The 19639-nt window shown below is 45.1% G+C and overlaps 1 long non-coding RNA gene across 1 annotated transcript in view; it reads right to left on the bottom strand.

The window, feature by feature from the left end:
• The window catches only part of LOC112655915 (uncharacterized), a 592361-nt gene that overhangs the window by 302940 nt on the left and 269782 nt on the right, over positions 1 to 19639 (bottom strand). Inside the window, exon 3 of the long non-coding RNA XR_007405030.1 lies at positions 1030 to 1091. This is a non-coding gene — a long non-coding RNA (uncharacterized LOC112655915). The remainder of the gene's footprint in view (positions 1 to 1029; positions 1092 to 19639) is intronic.

The following is a 19639-nucleotide window of genomic DNA, read 5'->3' as shown; positions in this document are numbered from 1 at the left end:
TGGAACAAATATGGCCATGCTCACTTTTCCTAGTTAACACCACGCTAGATGTTCCACACAATCAGGCAAGAGAAAGAAATAAAAGACCTACAGACTGGAAAGGATGAAATGAAATTGTTTTTATTTGCAGATGACATGATTGTCTGTGTAGAAAAAAAAAAAAATCAAAACCACCAAAGTCTTCAGAAAAGCTCCCAGAACTTGTAAGTGAGTTGAAGAAGTTCCCAGGATATGACAGGAGGTATGAAAGCTGGCCTGTACACCTACATGCCCGCTGAGGAGTCCAGTGCCATTTCCTCTCTGTGACCTCTCAGGCCAACCACAGGAAATGACAAAGGTTCGACACACCAGATGTGGGATGTAGTCCATGCATCACAGGCTTAGGTCTCCTTGCCAGCTGTGCTTCTAGGCATGTCTGCATTCTAATCCAGGCACCCTGATTTGGGGGTCTCTTCCTCACTTGCCTCTGCCAACACCTCCTTTTTGAGGGGCTCAGAGGAATCTTGAAAACACTTTTCTCTGTTCTGACTCAGTGAGTGGTCATTGCTTTCCACTCCCAGCCCTCCCCTGCTGACCCCAGGCCCCAGGTCCATAAAACCACAGGACTCCTCTGTTTGGGGGTCTTTCAGCAGTGAAAGCACCCCGTATCTTCACTCGTCCATCTGACCCCACCTGGTGCCATTCCACTGGTAAAAATGGAATGAGAGAGCCAATGTATTCCATGGTTTGGCTTCCTGCTCACACTATTGCAGCAGAGGATGGAAGGCTTGACATTGTCTTTGCCACGTGGCTTGTTTTCTTAATCAGCTGCCCTGACATCTGGCAGTACAGCTCTCAGCTCAGCTGAGCTCTTGAGCAATGAACTAGAATTTGAAATTTTAAAAAAGCAAACAATACTGTTTAAAATAACATCCCAAATGAAGTAATTACATAAAACGCTAACAAAATACGTGCAGGATCTATATACTATGAACACCGAAGTGCCAATGAAAGGAATCAAGGGAGGTATATATAAATGGAATGACATACTGTGCTCATGGAATAAAAGGCTCATCGCTGTGAAGATGCTAGTTAGTTTTCTCCAACAGGATCTATAAATTAAAAATAATCTCAATTGAAATCTCAACAAGGTATTTCATAGATATTGACTAGTTGATTCTAAAATGTATATGGAAAGACAAAGGAATTTGAATAGCCAGGACAATTCTGACAAAGAACACCTCATACTACCCAAATTCATAGTGTAGCAATATGATAGGATCAAAAGAAGATATATAAACCAGCCGACCAGGATGGAGTTCAGGATAGATCCACAAAAATATAGTCAACTCATCTTGGACAATATGGCAACATTGACTCAATGGAAAAAAATAGTTTAAAAAATGTTGCTGGAAATATAGAACATCCCTATGCATGTGGATAAACCTTGAGACACACTTCATACCTTCATACCTAAAAAAAGTTTTTTAAAGATTTTATTTATTTGTTTGTTTATTTATTTATTTATTAGAGAGAGAGAGAGAGAAGCAGACTCCCCACCAAGCAGACAGCCCAACATGTGCTTGATCCCAGCATTCAGAGATCATGAGGGGAGCCTAAGGCAGACATTTAGCCAACGGACCCACCCAAGCTTCCCATATCTTATTCAGAAATTTAACTTAAAGCAGATCATATGCCTAAATGTAAAATGTTAATACCATAACATTTCTTGAAGAAAGACTGCTTGACCCTGGGTTTGGTGACATGTTTTTAAACATGAGACCAAAAACACAATCCATTAGAAAATACAAAGTTGATAAACTATACTTTCTCAAAGCAGAAACTTCCCTTCTATGAGAAACACTATTAAGAGAATGAAAATACAAGCCACAGACCTGGTAGAAATATTTGTAAATCCCTATCTGATACAGGTCTTCTATCTAGAATATATAAAGAATATTTAAAAATCAACAATAAAAACACAAACAACCCAATAAAAACTAGACAAAAGATCTGACCAGATACTTCACCAAAGATGGCAGAGAAGCACATGAAAAGATGCTCAACATCATTAGTCACTAAGGAAATGAAAACTCAAACCACAATGAGATACCAATCATTGTACACCAATTAGAATGATAAAAATAACAAATGAATAAAAATCTTAAAACTAACAATATTGAATGCTGGCAAGGATGCAGAGAAACAAATGATCATTCATTTCTGATCAAAATGTGTCCAGTCACTTTCTAAAATGGTTTGGTAGTGTCTTACAAAGTTAAATATATATGCAGCATATTACCTAGCAGTCTCACTCCTGGGTCATTTACCTAAGTGGATTTAAAACTTACATTCACAAAGACACGTAACAGGGAAAAGCTTAGCGTGTCTGACTCCATATTGCTTCTATATCCCTTGCCATTGTGATCTATAGCTTGGAAACCCCTGCTTTGCCTCACACATAGACATGTCAATCACCCAAGGACTTTGCTTACAGCTAAGATTTGCAAAAACTGCAAAAACTGAGACCCACCTCAGCAGAGGAGATACAGAGATATATACAGAAAGGACTCTGTTTAAGACTTGCAGGAACAGGGATCCCTGGGTGGCGCAGCGGTTTGGCGCCTGCCTTTGGCCCGGGGCGCGATCCTGGAGACCCGGGATCGAATCCCACGTCGGGCTCCCGGTGCATGGAGCCTGCTTCTTCCTCTGCCTGTGTCTCTGCCTCTCTCTCTCTCTCTGTGTGACTATCATAAATAAATAAAAAAAAATTAAAAAAAAAAAAAAAGACTTGCAGGAACAGCATGCATGACCTGTCCCGGAGATCAACTGACCGACAACTAAGAAGTTACTCGGTCTTCCTCAGATATCTACAGCTATGAAGTCACCTTTGGACTCTACCCCCACCCCCACATGCTTCCTCCTCTTGTTAACATAAAAAAAGCTCAAATATCTTGCCCAGGAAGTATGGTTCTTTAGGACAACCATCTGCCATCTCCTGGGTTTCCTGGCTTTCAGAATAAAGTCACTTTCCTATGGCCACATCCTGCCTCTGGATATACTGACCCATCCTGTGGGGAGTGGAAGGAGCTTGGACTGGATCCCTCTCTCTCTCTCTCTCTCTTTCTCTCTCTCTCTCTCTCTCTCACACACACACACACAGTATTCAAATATTCATAGTAACCATAAAAAGAAACAGACTTATTGGTTATTGGTTCATGATACAAATAGATCAATCTTTAATTCATTTTACTAAGTTAAAGAAGTCCATCTACAGCAGTGCAAGATTCTATTATATGATGTTCTGAAAAAGGTGAAACAGCAGGAAGACCGAAGAGATCAATGGGTTGTTGGAGACTGGAATGGGGAGGGAGGCAGGGGGCAGAAGTTCCCCTGCTCTTCCACTGGCCTTCCCACCCACCCCCTTCCAAGGGGACAGTGTGTAGGAGGTGCCAGCTGTGTGAGGAGGGGGCAACAGGGTCCCTTGTACCCCCCCTCCCCGCCCCAACCTCCCTCCCATTTTCCCTTCCTGCTGTGGCAAATAAGAGCACAGAGAGACTGGGGCAAACCGAAGTGCACAAAAGCACCCATCTCCCCAGAGAAGTGTGTGGTTCACCACGGGCACGGGGCAGGAGAAGACAGGAGGCATCTCGGAACCCAGATGGCAGTGCTAGGCAGGGGGAGAAGAGGGACAAGCTGGGACCATGCCCCGAGGCTGCGGTTCCCGCTACTCAGGGCCCTGCACCCCCACCCCCACCCCCACCCCGTTCCACTGGGCACAGACAGGACAGGCTCGATGCGGAAGTGCCGTGCCCGGTGCTCTCCCTGACCTCCCTCTGCCAGCGGGCGCCACCCCGCCCCCATCACGAGAATCAGTTCATTGCCAGCATGTGTACCACTGAATGTGTGGCCATTATTTGCCATTTTATGACTTAAGGACAAATATGTTCTAAAATTACAATTCTCTATCACATATATGAATTGGGCATCATTTATAATAATATAATTATACTATACACGAATCACATCATATTTTATATTCTGCTATAAATACTGTGTATAAACATCAAGTTTCAGATATAATAAACACACAAATGTTAACGTAGCACAAGTGTCTGTGCGGCAGAAGCGCCAGGCTGCTGCTGAACTGGTCCCTTTACGGCAGTGGCCGGCTGGAGGGGTCTGTGGAGTAGCCGTCAGCTCCCCTGCTCCGAGCCCTCACGCAAAGTCCTCGTCAGTGGAATCCCTGCCGCCAGGAGTCCTCCCAAGCTGCAGACTCTGGACTCCAACGGCCCCTGGTGGGGCCACCCTGCAGATGTGACTCCCAGAAGCAGGAGGTCCACTTCTGGCACTGCGCCCCATCACAGGCTACTCTCAGCCTCTGCTGGGGGCTTATACACCTGCTCTCCCAGAGGAAGGGTCATGAAAGGGGCCTCCTCTCGGAACTGCCCTGGCCTGGCCGTGAGCGGGCTGCTGGCGTGCACCGCGGCAGGTAAGCGGGGCTGCACTGACCGGCCCGCGTTCTTCCCTCCCAACCTGAGACCTGTTCCTGAAATGGTAGCATTTGGCTGGGGACAGAAGTAGGCCAACTGGAGGAGAGTGTCCACTCTCACATAACCACATCTGCCTTGTCCAGATTCTTGGCTTGCCATGAACATTTGGAGAAATACAGATCCCTACCTTCCTACCTGTTATCATTGCTATCTTTTACCAATTACGGAGTCTCCACTCGCTGCCAACTACAGGGCGTAGCTGCCAACTGCACGCCCTGAAAGGTAAAGCAACATCCAAGTAGTATTTGGAATATGAAGACCAGAACAAGCAGGGGTAAAATTCATGACATCCAAGCCACTGCATGGATGTGTGTGATGCAGAAAACTGTGAGCTCCAAGGAGGCTGTCCTCCCTGGAACAGCTGAATTTTGCAGGATTCCTGTCACCTGAATCTAACTTCTCACTGGAAGGCCTAATGACCTTCTCCTATTGAGGACAGGATTCCAGTTTGTTTCCACAAGCCATGTGTTCTCCTCCTTGTACCAGCCTCTTGGATTTTGCTCGTGCCTGGTGCATGAATAGCCAGTTAAGGACACAGTTTGAGACAGGACTGCTAGTTGAGAATATAACTGGGAAGCAGAATAACAATGAGAAGAACAGAACAGGAGAAGAAAAGGAAGACGTAGAGTCATTGGCTCCATGCTTTTACAAACCTAGACAGCTCACTCAGTGTTGAAAGGATTCCATGCATCAGGAGGGAGTAAAGCTGGTGTGCCCTCCTTGGATGTCCTTCACCCAAGTGCACTGAGTGCAAGCTTTCTCCCATTTTCCTCCCAAATCCACTACTGGGGGAAGTTGTGCTATGGGGAAGAAAGAAGCAGGCCTCTGGTCCTGGCCCTGGCAACTCAGCATCTTCTCCTGGAGGTTCTCCATTCAGACCTCTTCCTGGGGAGAAGGCACATTTTCCAGGGGAGATCTCCACCCCAGGTGGTTAGTCCTGGGTGGCCCCATGCAAGTGGGCAGTGGCACTCAGTACAATTCCTGGGAGATGCACTGACAAAAAGATCACTCTTTAATGGTTTATCAGGACTGCTCTCAGAACGCACATGCGCTCTTAGATCCTTAGATCTTAGATCCTTATCCAGCAAAACCATGCCCGCAGAATGTCAAAGGCTCATTTGACCAGCGCCTCTGGACGTAAAGATCACAGTCAGCATCCACACACCCTACAGCTTTCCCTTTAACTGTTCACGAGCCTTGTTCTCCAAAAGAATGGCACCATTTTGAGAGGAGATGGAGTACGATATAAGATTTTATTTTTGCATGGGCTCATCTTTGTGCTTGTAAATACAGTCCATTTTCTTATAGAATTTTATTGACAATTACAATGGTCTGGGTATATGACACAAGCTTATCTACTTCTATAAAGATTATTTATTTATTTGGTTGATAGAAACTTTTAACAATTAGGTTTTGGAAGCTAAATTAGTGAGGGAAATGACTGTTCTTCCTGACCCATTCTTACCCCTCCTCCAGGATTCAAACCAGCACTTTCTCAAGGTAGAGGTTCCTCACCTGCCAGGTGAAGCAAGGGTACGTCAGCCGCTGGCACCTCCAGCCCTCTCCTTGACCCAGGAAACACTGGCCGCCTGGCGCTTATGCATCCAATGATGGCCTTTCCTGTCTCTGTGGGGGCAGCGGCCACATCTGTCTTAATCAAAGCAGACTCCTCAGGCCCGGACCACAATGAGCCGATCAGAGCTGGTTTAGGTTGAGGGAATCCAAATTCCACGTGCCGTGTGGTTCTACACCAGGCAGCCTTGGGAACAGAGTGGGCCGGACCACGCCAAGAAAGGGCGACCTGGGGCACTTGACGGGATGAGCACTGGGTGTTATTCTGTATGTTGGCAAATTGAACACCAATAAAAAATAAATTTATTATTAAAAAAAAAAAAGAAAGAAAGGGCGACCTGGGTCGCTCCAGCACAAAAGTGCAGGCCAGGCGTGAGTTTGGGGCAGGGCAGAAAGTGCTAGCACTCACCAGTCTGACACACCTCCCAGCCAGTGGACTTCTGATAGGCTGACTTGCCTGCCAGGTGGGTAGGAGACAAAGTGTACCCAGAGCCACAGAGAGAGATCTCCTTGCAGCCCTAAAACAGGAATGAGCTACAGAGAGAGACGGGGCCCAAGGTGGCAGCCAGGCCAGGGCCCTCCCCCCTCCCCCCCCACAGTCAGCCCCCTGCCCCCCTGCACTGTGCAACCTGCACTGGGCCTGCTTTAAGCATCACCAGAAGGCTCACTTCTCATGCATGATGCTGCAGGTTCTGCCCCCTGAAATATTTGAAACTGGGCTGGCACATAATAGATGCTCAATAAACATTTGTACAATGAAAGAATCTATGAGTAATGAGAAGAGAAGGGATTGATAGGTGTAAGATTTAAACATTAATGAGCAGACACATGTCTCTCTGAGAAAAGCCCATGTCCTATGTGCTCAGTCCTGCGGCCTTCCCACCTCTGACCACCTGAGTGAGGTTCCTCACCGGCAAGGCCTGTGGGTGTGGCCAGCTCACCACGTGAGCACGGGATTGTCAGGCATCCTGGGCATAAAGGGAGAACGGTAAGCAGCAAAACAATTTTCATTCAACGGTAAGCCACTAGAATGCATTTCTACTCCCATTCTAATATACAGGCAAGTTCCGCAGAGAAGTAGCCAAACCAAACCCGGAAAGGACAGATCATTCTCCCAACATGCTTCTCTAACATTTCCCACGAGAAACCAGGCAGGGAGTGGGCACTGTGCCTGTCTCCGTGTGTCCTGCTCACCCTGCAAAGTCCAGGCAGCACCCTGCCCCTGGGGGACTACGCCAGTGCTGCCACCACTCACTGGGAGGTTATGGGATCGTTCCCTCAGATTCCAACCCAATTTCCATGCATAGATATATATTCTTACAGACACTACCCACAGACTGAGCATTATGTTTTGGGATTTCTTTCAAATGCATCAGGTTGACAGGAATGTTTTCAAGAAATACACCACAACTGTGCCTGCCTAGTCCCCAGTATCCCATTTCTCTGCTCTTTATTCAATTGTAAACGTGTCAGCAGGAAACCTGACCACAGACAACAAGCAGCCATAATAATGTGAATGAATAACATAGATGTGGGGTTATTGTTATCCTTGAGGAAATCTTGTGTTACTCCATTCAAAAGGGGAAAAAATACGTGAAAGTATGAAAGTGATATTAAGCAGATGTTAGACTGGAATTGTCAATCTTGTCTGAGCAGGTGCTAATGTGTTATAATTATCCCTTCTGGCGCTGGGTGTTTAGGATTTTGGTTCCCACCTAGTCAATCACAGCTGCAATTGTTAAGCTACTTACATCGCTAATATGCTGGGTAATAACCAGATAGGATTTAATATTTGACATTTACCGTCAATTACCTTCTTCTGACATGCATCTCCTCTACACCAATATCTGTAGATTGGGCTTTCTTGTGATTTTTGGATAAAATAAATAGAACTGCCGGGTTAAAAAAAAAAAAGGAAATAAAAGTGGAAAAACATCTCTGTGTCTATCTTGATTGTGCCATGTCTGGTCCCCCACAAGAACAATGCCCTTGTCTCACTGGAAGCACTATTTGGATGCTGATTTTGCACTGCTAGAGGACTTACTTTCAAAGATTTTGCTCTTCCTCCCCCTCACTGAAAGAGAAGGTTAATCTCTGCATTCATCCACAAATGGGGAGGCTAGCGGGTCCGTTACACAGAAATCTGTAAAGAGCACCAACCAAGATCTCCCCCAAGGGTCTCACTTTTCTGCATTTGCCATCACAAAATCAAACTGAGAGCCAGAAATGGTCATGAGAAAGATGCAGGGCTCAGATGCCACTGGCCAGGGTTTGAATCCACACTCTGCGGCTTTCTGGCAGACTCAGGAATTTCCCACCCTGCCTGAGCTTTTTCTGTGAAATAAGGTTTCTGGGGGATTAAGTGAGCACCGTGGGCTGGCACAGAGGAGAGGCACTGTTGTAGTGGTGGCCAGTGGTATGGTATTACAGTGGCTGCTACCTGGGCTGGAAGCCACCTCTGAACCTGGCACCTTAAGGGCTTGATGCCAGAAGATCCGTGGGGGTTGGACTCTCCCATCAGCTGGAAGCTCCAGGGTGGGGTCTTCAGCCTCGAGTACAGATCCCACCAAGCCAAGCAAGCAAGGACTCTCCAGAAGTGTTGGGTGAGGGGAGCAGACCCTAGGGTATGGGCATCACCCACATGGGTTTTGTCACCAGGATGTCGAGGCTGCAGGAAAGCCCCAGACTGTGGGCTGCCCCAGGCACTTGAGTTGTTTCTGAACATCATAACTCCGTTTAGACTCCCGTTCCTCTGATCAGTGCCATTGAGAATACCTAGAAACAGTCCTCAGTGATGAGGCTCGGAGTCCATCTCCCTTGGGATTATGGCTGTGGTGCTCATTACACAGCTCCACGGAGTGTCAGCCACATGGGAAACAGCAGGAGGCACCCAGGAAGTCCCAGTTCCAAGATGTATATAGAAAAGTAGAGAAGTTTTTCTTGGTGGGTGTTTTCATCTACAACCCAGCTGGTGACTCCAGGAAGTTTCTCTAAAAGATGTCACCCAGGAGATCACACATTATTTTATCCTAAAGACACTCACACATGCACACACACGTATGTACATACACACATACAGGCACACACCATAAGCATGCACAAAACATACACACATAAGATCTAGCCAGTTGAATTTTGGTCTATAATGCATGGGTTACAATACATGGGTTACTGACCAAAATTCCAACCATTTCTGCTCGTTGTCATCATGTTTTCCATCTGTAACTTCAAGGGAGGGTCCAGCACCTCTGTGGAAGTTGGGAGGGACTCTCACTCTGGGAGGTGCAGCCTGTTGCATCTGATGATGGTTTGGTCTTGGGGTTAGTGGCGCAGTCCTTCTTGTCATCCCACTAACTTATCTTGACTGTCTTTCGCCCTGAAGTCCTACACATCTCCACAGGTTGAAACCCTGCTTGGAGAATAATCAACCTCTAAACGCATTGTTTTCTGAGGGTAAACTTATTGATTACTCCAAGGATTGTGCAACATTCCAACATTTTCACAGTTTATATGTCAGAATGGGGGATGGGTAACAGAGATTATCTTTAAAAAATAACTTGGCAGAAAATAAATGCCCGTCACTGTTCAGTCGGGTGTACTCCCTTAATTAGAAAAGCGTGATGTAAGTTGTGGTCTCTTTTTCAGATGCGCTGGCGACAAACCCACTGATGAGATGTATCACACCAGTGACAACATAGTACTATCTTAAAAACAATATTTCTACAAGTTATTAAACGCTCCTTATTTCCTGTAGATGAAAGGGGCTTTTTTCAAGGGAATCCTGTTTAAAGTTTAAATTGGAAAGGACATGGGTGGATCTGACAGCCAAGTAGCATTAAGACTTCAAAGCAAAGCAAACGAAGCTGGACCCAGTCATTTTGCAATAAAATGTGAAGTCGAGTAATAGTGCCCTTTTAAGCCACTTGGGACTTTTAAGACTTCAAATAAAATGCTATTAGCACAGACAGATAAACAATCTAAGCCGCTATTTGCCTGGGGTGATACCCTTGTGATTTACAATGGGCAAAGAAAATACAGCAGCCGAGGTGTTCAGCAGGAGTGACATGAACACTGGTAATCTCTTCTCAGTGATGACAGGCCTCTGGACTTCGTACCGATGAACGGCTCACTCCACCATGAGCTGTTGCATGGATGCTGGCTACTCCAAAACTAGCTCCTTTCTCAGTTTAACGGCATAAACCAATTAAAAGAGAAAACAATGGAATGTGAGAAAGTTACTAAGTTTTTTGAGTTGAGGGAGAAAAAAGTAGTGTTTGTCTTTGTTTTTGCTTTAGTGATCAAGTGATATCACCAAGGTGGTATCAGCGTAGGGCCATAAAATTCTCCTCTCTCTCCCAGTGCACTGTTTGACCTTGCTGGAGATAAGGAAAGATGCTGGCTCCCAGGGAATTTCCTGTCAACTTAAGAGGTGCCCCGCCCTGCCACACATTGCCAATCACAGAAACAGAAATATTCAGAGTCAAGAAAAGAGGAGTGGAAAAAAAAAAAAAAAAAAAAAAAAAAAAAAAAAAAAAAAAGAAAAGAGGAGTGGTTTGGTCTCGATGGGGCCGATCCACAGAACCCACGGCCTCTGTTTCTCCTCAGAGGATATCTGCTCCAGGAAATGCCAGTGTTAGGAACAGAGCAGCAGCCAAAAACTCCACGGCCTGGGAACTTGGCTTTCCAAACACTTCCCTGCTCCCCCTGGCTCATCCCTTCCCCAAGGCCATTGCACGAGGTCCTGCAGAAAAAGTGCCAATCCAAATTAGCCTCCGTGGCCGAGAGAGGCCGGGGTGCGAGTCTAAACAAAGGCCTGGATGGCAGCTTCTGTTTTAATAACAGCGGTGTATCTCGTCAGTAAGCGATGCGTGCTCTCTCCTTCCAGCTGGCACGGGCGTGCCGGGCACACCGGCACATTTCTCTGAGCACGTTGTTCGTCTGTGTCCTGTTTCTGCCCGGCACGCCATTGTGCGGAGGCAGCCAGGATAAAATATGCCAAATAATCCTGGCAGAGGTGCTGACAGCTGATGAATTTAACTTCTCTACACAGAATAAGCTGGAGTAAAGCAATGAGGGCTACTTAGAAGATTTTGTGGTTCCAGCCTGTGAATTTTACCTAGCTTTCCTGTGAGAGGTTAAGGGGCATCAAAACAGACAATCCCCATCTCTGTGGTCAGAACATGGCCAGGGGGTGGGGGCAGCGTGCTAGTCCCAAATCTCCAGAACACATTTCTCAAGTCTAAGGAGTAGAATCTGGGCTCACTGTTACCATCCAAATAATCAACAGCCAAGTGAAAATAAAATGCAACAACAGCAGCTATTTAGGATTAAGCCAGTAAGGCTATTGTCCCTTTAAATTGAAAAGAAAGAAAGAAAGGAAGAAAGGAAGAAAGAAAGAGAAATTCTACAAATTCTACAGGAAAAAAATGTCATATTTGTATAGACCCCAAATCCCCTCTGTTTAAACAGGGTGATTAATATCAGCTCCTGTAGGAAATTAAATTCGGGGGAAGAACAGTAATATGCAGATATGCAGATTTCTGGGCAGAATGGCCATCTCTGGGTAGGGAGCTGGCTGATTAATCTGCGTCCTCAGAATACAAAATGAAACACTGAGCTCTCCTGGGCGAGCACAAGAAATGACTTTTCCCTCCCGCATGAGGGAGAAAAAAGGACCCGACACAAACATCAGAGGAGGGTCATGTGCCACATGCCGGGCGAGGCTCTGACTTAAAACTCCGGGTCACGTTCGCAACCGCTAACCGCTTCCTTTCGGGCCGCCCAGCCCGGTGCTTAGAAAGTTCTCCCTCCCTTGTTTCTGAAGACGCAGAGGAACCCCTACCCTGGCTCCCTGGTCCCCCTCCTGGTGCTCCTCCTCCGGCCCTCCTCCAGGGCAGCGCTAGGGAGACTCCTCCCGGCCACCTCCACGGAGGCTCTAGGGGAACAGTGACCACACACGTGCTGCCTCGGGCTCACGTGCAGCTGAACCCACCTCCACACGCTGGGGCTTTTCTTTCTGGAAGGCCGAATGCAGTAGACGGATTTTTTAATTTAAAGCATAATACCAGAAACTCAATTTGCAAATGCAAATTCCTCCTCGCATAATCCAACCCCCTCGTCATTCCAAAATGTCAGCGTGGTCATAGCATCCGGGATGGAATGAGCATGAGATTTTTGATCATTGAATAATAATACTATTTGTTTTTTTGAAAAAAAATATTTACAGCAAGATGCAAAATGTCATTTTCAGTGGGATTTTTCTGTCGTTACTGGAAACTCAAGCCTGTTATTCTGAACCATTCAAGGTCTCTCCAATAATTGTATAGAAGTAGGCATTATGCTATATTATTAAAGCTGTAATTTCCTGCTGAATCTGTCTGGATGTTTCTTTTTATCACTTGGCAATTTCTATCTAGTTATAGCATAATTAAGTTTCCTGACCCCTGCTCACTCTCTTAACAGGACGCTTAGAAATATACTAGAGCTGAAGATCTTCAGGCTGATGTCCTCTCCCCACACAGTAATGGAATAAAATTATTAATCCAGTAATTGTACAGAACACATTACTTTGCATTGAATGTTCCTGGTTCTCATTTTCTGTCGGTGACAATCAGCCTGAGGGTACAAATCATTTCTGCAGGAGCGCAGCCCTTGAAGAAAGCCTCTCATTCGCGCTCCTGGAGCTACCTGCGCAGCTGTGATTATTCAGGGTCTAATACAGCATGAGGCTCAAGCCAACAAAACAAAGTTAATAAAATGGGCTAAGGAACAAGATTTTCCTGCCTGCAGCTCCTGTGCCAAAATTAGAACCACCTGCAGGACTGCAAGCCGAGCCCCCAGGGCAGTGCTCTGAGTACCTGTAAAGGGCTCACTGAGCCTGTGGCTGTCACAGGCCAAGAGGGGGCGCCACTTGCCTCTGGGCAGTTAGAAGGTACGGAGAGTCGGCCTGCAGCCCCACTGACCAGAAATAGGGGGCCTTCTGGATTCCACCCTGCAGGACCAGCCTGAAGGGCTGTGCCAGGACCAAGAGCCAAGCTCCAACATCCCCTGAAAGCACCGCTCAAGAGGGCAGAGCCATGTTCCAGATTCTCTCCCTGTGTCCAGGAGATGTACCCTACATCTGGGAAGAAAGAGGTTATCAAATGCAGCATAAATCTCTTCAACAAAGTAGGTCTAGAGGCAACATACCTCAGCATAATAAAGGCTATCCACAGCCAACATCCTACTCAATGGGGAAAAACTGAGAGCTTTCCCCTTGAGGTCAGGAACAAGACAGGGATATCCACTCTCTCCACTTTATTCAACACAGCATTGGACGTCCTAGCCACAGCAATCAGACAACAACAACAACAACAAATAAATAAATAAATAAATAAATAGCATCCAAATTGGTAAGAAGTAAAATTCTCACTATCTGCAGATTATGTGATACTATAGAGAGAGAATACTAAAGATTCCACCAAAAAACTACTAGAACTAATAAATGAATTCAGTAAGGTGACAGGATACAAAAATCAATGTATGGAAATCTGTTGCATTTCTATGCACCAATGATGAAGTAGCAGAAAGAGAAATTGAGAAAACAATCCTATTTACAATTGCACCAAAACCAATAAAATATCTAGCAGTAAACTTAATCAGAGAGATAAAAGATCTGTACTATGGCAACTATAAAATAAAGATGAAAGAAACTGAAGACAACACAAAGAAATGGAAAGACAGTCCATGCTCATAGATTGGAAGAACAAATATTGTTAAAATGTCTATATTACCCATTGAATGTCTACACATTCAATGTAATCCCTATCAAAATGCCAATAGCATTTTTCACAGAACCAAAACAAACAATCCTAAAATTTTTATGAAACCACAAAGACCCTGAATAACCAAAGCAATCTTGGAAAAGAAAAGCAAAGCTGAAGGCATCACAATTCCAACTTCAAGTTATATCACAAAGCTGTAGTCATCAAAACAGTATGGTACTGACACAAAAATAGATGGCACAGACCAACGGAGCAGAATAGAAAACCCAGAAATAAACCCACAATTAGATGGTCAATGAATCTTCGGCAACAGAGGCAAGAATATACAATGGGAAAAGGACAGTCTCCTTAACAAATAGTGTTGGGAAAACTGGACAGCCACATGCAGAGGAATGAAACTGAAGCATTTTCTCACACCACACATAAAAATAAATTCAAACTCAAAATGGATTACAGACCTAAATGTGAGACCTGAAACCATAAAAATCCTAGAAGAGAGCACAGACAGTAATCTCTCTGATATTGGCCATAGCAATATCGTTCTAGATATGTCCCCTGAAGCAAAGTAAACAAAAATAAACTATTGGGACTTCACCAAAATAAAAGGGTTTTGCACAAGGAAGGGAACCCCCAGAAAAACTAAATGAAAACCTATAGAATGGGAGAAGATATCTGCAAATGACATATCCAATAAAGGATTAGCATCCAAAATATATAAAGCACTGATAAAACTCAACACCCAAAAAATGAATAACCCAATTAAAAATGGGCAAAAGACATGACAGATATTTCTCCAAAGAAGACACATAGCTGGCCAACAGAAACATGAAAAGATGCTCAACATCACTCATCATCAGAGAAATGCAAATCTAAACCGCAGTGAGCTATCACTTCACACCTGCTAGGATGGCTAGAATCAACAACTCAGGGAAAACAGGTGTTGGTGAGGATGTGGAGTAAGGGAACCCTCTTACACTATGGGTGGGAATGCAACCTGGTGCACCCAGTTCCTCAAAGAGTTACAAACAGAGCTACCCTATGACCCAGCCATTGAGCTACTAGATATTTACCCAAAGAATTAAAAAACAGGGATGCCTGGGTGGCTCAGCAGTTTAGTGCCTGCCTGCCTTTGGCCCAGAGTGTGATCCTGGAGCCCTGGGATCGAGTCCCATGTCGGGCTCCCTGTATGGAGCCTGCTTCTCCCTCTGCCTGTGCCTCTGCCTCTCTCTGTGTGTCTCTCATAAATAAATAAATAAATAAATAAATATCTTTTAAAAAAAGAATTCAAAACCCTAATTCAAAAGGATGTATCCACTCCTATGTTCATTGTAGCATTATCAACAAGAGCCAAACTATGGAAGCAGCTCAAGTATCTATCCATAGATGAGTGGATAGAGGAGGTGGTACACACACACACACACACACACACACACACACACACTGGAATATTACTCAGCTATAGAAACTGAAATCTTGCCACGTGCAACAATATGGATGGAGCTAGGGAGTGTAATACTAAGTGAAATCAGTTAGAGAAAGACAAATACCATATGATTTTACTCCTGTGAAATGAGATACAAAACAAATGAGCAAAGGGGGAAAAAAAAAGAGAGGCAAACCAAGAAGCAGACTCTTAACTACAGAGAACACACTGAGGTCACCAGAGGGAAGGTGAGTAGGGGGATGGGGGACATAGAGGATGGGGATGGAGGGCACTTGTGATGAGCATCAGATGATATGTGGAAGTGCTGAATTACTACTATATGGTACTCCTGAAAGAATATAACACTTCATGTTAACTAATTGGAATGAATGAATGAATAAATTAATTAAGTAAAGTCTGCAAGATATGTCAAATTAAAAAGAGAGAGAGAGAGAAAGAAGAGAGGGGGCATGATCCTGGAGGGTCACTGCACTGAGCCCTGACCTGCTGGGGTGCACTCACAGGAAGCCAGTGGCACAGGAAGTGGACTGCTCACCTTGATCAATGAAAACCTCGTGCTAGCCTGATCTCAGGGAGGACAGATGGCCACACACAACCCCCATCTTCATGCAGACACTGTAGATTCTATTCTGAAGCAGCCACGGGTTTCCAAGCAAAACAGCACAAAGATCTTTGGCCACAAATGTTTGTGTGCAAGATGCATAACTACAAGTTGAAAATCTAGCACACATGCTCTGTGAAGACAGGCTTATCTGTTACCATCTACATATTTACCACACATGAGCTTTGTTTCAAACACCTTCACCTGTCCTTGGTCCTTCCCGTGTCTCTGGCACTGCTTCTTCCATCTCTTCTGAGGATAAACTTCAAGGCCAGAGCATGGTACTTAGCTAAACACTTCCAGAACGGACCAACAGGTTTATAAATTAAGCCTGGTAACATCCGTTCCCGACGAGATAGAGGAATGCATACGATTCTCATTCTGCTGACAAATGCTGGTAATCTATTAATAAATATGCTATATCAAAGCTCATTGGTAAACTTCTGCTTACAATCTGAAATGGCTTACAGCTGAAGCAGTTGTTCAACATGTTGTTTATAAGCTAAAAATCACCTCTGACTCATTTCAGGGAATCACCCACTGTGGATGGGGAGCCCTCCATGGAGCAATAGTGATGTCAGTTTATCTATGTGCTAACAGTGTCGGTTTAAATCAATACTTCTCAACCAGAGGCAGTTTTGCCCCCAGGGGACATTTGGGAATGTCTGGCTGGGGACAATCCGGGCTGTCACTCTGGGAGTGGGGGTGCTACGAGCGGGTAGTGAGGCCAACATCCCACGGTGCGCAGGATGCCCCCCGCCTCTGATTATGGAGTCTTTGTTGCAAATGCCAATAGTACTGAGGTTGAGCAACCCCGCTTTAAATGGACAAATATTCACTGAAAGAGACCAATCGGCCCGAGAACCTTGTGCACCCACCAATCCCAGATGTAGCACAAGCATTAAACTTCATATCCTCCCAACTCCTCAGCTTCCGAAATTTCAACACAAAAGAGCAAAGTGGGATATTTTCAACTACAATTATTTTTCTTTCTCAGCTGAAAAATACACTGTCGAGGGAGGGGAAAGAGAATGAAAAGGGTTTTTTTTTTTTTTCCTTCATCCATGATTTTACTAGAAAAGTGAAAACCAAAAATAAGATCAGAAAACAAGTGCATGCAAATTTAACTGCGGGATTTATATTTTGTGTGCCACCCCGCCATGCACAGAGATGTGTAGTGCACTGGTGTCGTGTAAGCGGTGTGACTTGCGGATATCTGGGGCATGGCGGCAGGTGCTTGTGCGTGTGCGGAAACGGTGCAAGTCAGCACATTAGTGTGTGCAGGGGGCAGGACCCCAAGTTTTCATGTTCCTTCTGCTGTAGCTGTCAAAATTTCTTACAGGTTTCAAGCGCCGCGCGCAGCCTCTGTACCCAAAGAAACAGCAGTTTAATAACTCCGGTGGCTCTGTCAGTTGTTTCATTTCTTAATTTCTGAAAGCAAGTCAATTGTGCCTCACTTTTGTTTCACCATAGCCTGTAAACGCCTCCTACGAGAAGTCGCACGCGGGAACTCTTTGGCTGATTCTCGCTGCCTTTATTTCAGAATGCAACAGGGAGCGAGGTGCTTCCAGAACCCCCGTGCAGTCTCCGAATCAACCTCTAATAAACATGCATCTGGGGGAGAAGGTCTGATGGGAGCACGATCACTTCACTTCCCATTGTTTCATTGATAAAAACGATCTGGGAAGCAGAAGAATATATTAACCGTTTCCTTTGGTTTTCCATCGAGAAGGCTGAAGACATTTCTAGAATAGATCTATTTTCTTTTCATTCTACAGAATAATGCATGAATGATTATAACATATGCTCTATCTCCCATTTTTTTCTCAGCCCGTGGAAAAGTGCCTGACACTGTAATCACAACTTGTTGGGTTTTCAATCTGATGCTGTCCCATTTTATCATGGTAGTTAAACGTCCATTCTTGTTCGGTGTGATAAATGTTATGGCCATTTAACAGTAACGAAAAAGAGAGACATGTTAAACCAAATATTGCTTCAGATTGTGTCTTTTATTCTCCTTTATCATCATATCTTAATTTATAGTATAATCATCATTATCACAACTGTCAGCCTCATTTAACCTCGCCTGATCTCCCGTGATTCTTTGCTGTCAGCTCTGATTGCCTACCTTCTGCTGACTGCCTGATAATGGCTGACAGATTAGCCCTCCCCAAGAGGAAGACAATGATATATAGAACAGTGCGGCTCGCGCTATATATTAATGAGGAGCTGGCAAAGCTTTGATAAGGCTGCGGAATAATCCATCAGTGCAAGAAGGAGCTTGTAAAACTGGAGGAACATTTCATGGGAAAAGCACCTGGGAAGGATGTAATGACCCGGCCGCTAAATGCCTGTCAGCTGCCTTCCCTCTGTTGTAATTAGCATCAGATACGGGGCGTATGGATAACCTAAGAAGTTTATCAACCCCCAAATCCAGTTACATTCTCTCCACGTTGCACCCACCGCTCCGTCTTTTACAACATATTTAGCAAGCCAGCAATTAATAGCTCATTTTCTGTGGCATTAGGAACTGTTTATCTTCTGAACTAGCTCTTATCAGGGGCTGTTACGTGTGAAAGGCAAGAGTCATTGGCGCTCTTTGTGTCGAGTTGTTGCACTTACTCAGCAAGGCCTGCTTCGCCATTAGATGCAATGCTTCAGATGGCTACTTGAGTTTGAATGCACCGTTATTACAGGTATTATATGAAATTGCTTGTGTTATGTGAAGGGGATTATAGAGGCCCTGGATCAATACCTTCAGTGGATGTTGGGAGTGATTACAGTGCTCTGTCAATTTTCCCCATTTGGCTGTCAGTGTTGATTTACACCACACCACCTCTTTTATTCACATCAAATCACTCATTTCATTGGTAAATTCTATATATCTCAATTTACTTTAAGTAGCTGATTTGTGTAAAATAAAATGACTTCCTCTTCTGTGTGTGCAACAGACCTAATCCTATATAGTAATAAAAAGTGTAAACACAAGGAAATTCTTTGTCCCTTTCAAAGCATTGCGTGGGGTGCTGTGGCTGCCTGCGACACAAGGTAGCTGTGATTGGAATATCTCGACTACCCAGGCTTTGTCTGGGCCACACCTAGCCTCCTCATCTGTCTCTGCTCCTCGGGCAAGCCCGCCCAGCCTCCTCCGGCGCCAGCAGACACGCTCTTAAAGCAGGTGCGCCTGCCTGCTTTCTCACCTAGTGAGCTCCTAGGCTCACCCTACAGCCCCGGAGCACTCGTCTCAACCCGACGACAGGCTTGTGCTCAGTGCAAGCTGCCCGCATGTTCTTTCTCTCGTTTCCATTCTCGTGGGTACCCGAGTGCACAGACGCGGGCCGGATGAAGCGTGCTGTCAGAACACAAGAAGAAGACGTCCAAGAGCATTTGGTGAAGGGATAAGTCAGACAGACACAAGGAATACTTTAGGACCAAAGTCCCAATTCTCCGTACCGATAGCAATTCTCTAGAAGCCTCAGACCAGGTAAGGTGCTGGGCAGATGCCATCCCACCCTTCCACGCGCCTCAGCACGCCTGAGAGAATGCTCCCTTTGGGAATTGTCTTTTGAACCTTGACTTGATACTCTCATCAATGTTTTCTAGTATTTCTGCCCTAAAAGTGGCCCTTGGAAAGCTGTGTACTTTTCCACGGATAAATAAAACTTACATACACAAAGTATTTGCAACATTGTCAAAAGAAATCCCCTCAGAAAGCCTGCCCCAGCAA

The sequence above is a fragment of the Canis lupus genome, chromosome 22 (assembly GCF_003254725.2).
Source record: "Canis lupus dingo isolate Sandy chromosome 22, ASM325472v2, whole genome shotgun sequence".
Taxonomy (NCBI): domain Eukaryota; kingdom Metazoa; phylum Chordata; class Mammalia; order Carnivora; family Canidae; genus Canis; species Canis lupus.
This window is presented reverse-complemented; position numbering and strand designations above follow the sequence as displayed.